Source organism: Alosa sapidissima, chromosome 15 (assembly GCF_018492685.1).
Source record: "Alosa sapidissima isolate fAloSap1 chromosome 15, fAloSap1.pri, whole genome shotgun sequence".
Taxonomy (NCBI): domain Eukaryota; kingdom Metazoa; phylum Chordata; class Actinopteri; order Clupeiformes; family Clupeidae; genus Alosa; species Alosa sapidissima.
This window is the reverse complement of record NC_055971.1, coordinates 31,947,114-31,949,759: the sequence shown is the minus strand read 5'-3', so window position 1 is coordinate 31,949,759 and position 2,646 is coordinate 31,947,114. Positions and strand designations below refer to the sequence as shown.

General features: G+C 46.9%; 1 long non-coding RNA gene across 1 annotated transcript in view; it reads right to left on the bottom strand.

The window, feature by feature from the left end:
• Nucleotides 1-986: 986 nt before the first annotated feature.
• LOC121684454 overlaps nucleotides 987-2,646 on the bottom strand; it is a 21,265-nt gene continuing 19,605 nt past the window's right edge. The window contains exons 3-4 of the long non-coding RNA XR_006023135.1: nucleotides 2,362-2,366; nucleotides 987-997 (exon numbers count right to left, since the gene is read on the bottom strand). This is a non-coding gene — a long non-coding RNA (uncharacterized LOC121684454). The remainder of the gene's footprint in view (nucleotides 998-2,361; nucleotides 2,367-2,646) is intronic.

Genomic DNA, 2,646 nt, shown 5'->3' with positions numbered 1-2,646 from the left:
TGGTCCAGTGGCACAGAAACTGATGAGACAATTAAATTCATTTATATTCTGGTTTAAAATAGCCGCACACACACAGCAACAGAAATACAATTGCAAACAACAACAACAAACAAACAAGGTGGGAGGGAAGTGAAGGAACACTAAACAACAACAAACAAACAAGGTGGGAGGAAGTGAAGGAACACTAAACAACAACATTGCAAACAAGGTATGGGGGAAGTGAAGGAACATGACGGAACTTGAGGTGTTGTTTTATGGTCCATGTTATGCTTGTTTTCGCCCCCTCCTCCAGAGGTGACATTCACTTGATATCCATATATTTTTGGGGCCGCTGCGCTCGGTATATCACTGAGATTGGACACGGCGCTAAATCTTGGGAATGAAACGTCAATGGCCTGCTCAGTGGGGGTCACGTCGTCATCGCTCCCCAGGCGGCTGCTAACTCTGGAATGGATACAGGCCGCGTCGGGCATGGCTCTGTGCCAGATCTGGCCCAGAACTGAGCCACTACTCAGCCAAAACTCAACCAGAATTGAGCAAGAACTAAACCTGTCCCTTTCTAGACTTAACTGCTTGCCTTGGATATGGCGTTATTTAGCTTTCTTAATTATTCGAGTGCATAAAGTATAAAAGTGAGCGAGAGGCAGGAGGCGAGAGCATGAAAAATAATCTTGTGGTGAATAAAGCTGTTATCTCAAGCATATCCGTTGTGATTGAGAGCACTAAATAACACCATCGTTGGCAGGTCTCTGCAGCAGAATGTCCCCCTCTAGCTGAGATCACAGTGACTCATAGCACTTAGACACAGTTAGCAGTCTTTATTAGGAACCTAAGGAGTTGTTTCACCATACTGGTTGACCAGCAGCGCACGTATACATATTGGTTTTCCAGTCTGTGTTTCTGCACGCAGTAATGTTCTTGGTATCAAATCAATTCCAACACAGCCATGACAAGCTGGAGCTCAGTGTGTGTGTGCAGTGGGCACTGAAAGATACAACTGAGAATGCTCATCATGTCCATCCCCAGCTCCTACTTGCATGGGCCAGCCTTGACCAGGACCAGGCCTTTTAAAGACTCTCTCAGCTCGCCTCAGGTCAGCTAGGGCCTTGCTGAGTGAAAGACCTTGAGAGCGGCAAGGTGATGACCTGAGGTGGTCTCTCAAAGCAACAAAATGGCCTCTTTTGGTACTCTGTTGGAGGACGCTGAAGAACCCCATAGGCAGACTCGTGTCCCACGGTGTGTGTTTTTGGGTTAGGTGGCAGGGTCATCACTGTCCTGTCGATAGCCCCCTAGTGTTTCATTAGGGTCCATTGATCCAGCGCAGGCGTGTGGACCTACATGCTTTAATGAGCTAATTGGCCAACACAAATCATCAGAGAAGCCGCTCTGGAGCTCTTGCCAACAAGCAGACAGGAAGTAAAGAATCTGGCTTGGCTAAGCCGGTCGCCATGGGAGCAGCCCATTGTGTGGGTAATAATCGGTTGCTGTCGGAGATAGAATCCTGTTGGATTGGCCAACTCTTCAGCCTGCCATGTCTTCCTCTGTGGTCTCTGGAGGAACGTGAGGAGGAAGAGGGTTCTCTGGAGGAACGTGAGGAGGAAGAGGGTTCTCTGGGGGAATGTGATGAGAAAGAGGGTTCTCTGGAGGAACGTGATGAGGAAGAGGGTTCTCAGGCGCATGGGTGTGATACAGTAACGGTTCTTCTGGATGACAGCATGCACACAGAGATTAATGACTCGCTGATGCATCAGGGCCTTCAGGGAGTGTGTGTGTGTGTGTGTGTGTGTGTGTGTGTGTGTGTGTGTGTGTGTGTGTGTGTGTGGAGATGGAAGGGTTTAGAGATTCGTTTACTATGTTACTATTTGTAGAACTACATGAATCAACTCAGAGAACACACACACACGAACACAATCACAAACACTGACACACACACACACACACACACACACACACACATCCAAAGCACACAGCCGATGGAGGCAAAGCCTTGTCACTTGATAGATTGCTCTATCTCCCTTTTGGGGCGTTTTAAAGGCCTGCTGTAAAACTGTTTGTCAGATAACGCAATCCGCTGCTCACCTGCCGCAGAATGGAGGTCTCCTGGGATCAGAGAACAGGGGCTTTAATTCAACGTGAAAACCACACTTACTCATATAACCACCCAGCTACACACACACACGCACGCACGCATGCACGCACGCACGCACACACACAGACACACGCACCAGCCCTCGTATCTCATCTCATCTCAATCTCATCTGGTCTGATCTCATTTGCATCAGCCATAAGACTCAATATGGCACAAATGTGCTTTAAAAAGTCTTTATGGATTGTCATGGGGATCGTTTGGCTCAAGGTGACCCCCCCTCCACCTCCCAATAACTAAGTGGGAGATGATGACTTATTGCTTTTTTAAATGAAGCTGCCATTTATATTTTTCAGAGGCGTGCGGTTCTATAACATATCCTTTATCGAGCAAGGAAATGCAAGCTTACGTCATATTATGGACAAACCAAACTCTCACATGACAGTGTTCTTGTTAATGCTATGCCATTATGCTATGTTAACTAAAGAACTGATTAGTACAAATAATGCTTTAATCTGTAAATGGTGTTAGAAGATGTGCGTAAGATTGTGGTTGGGTCA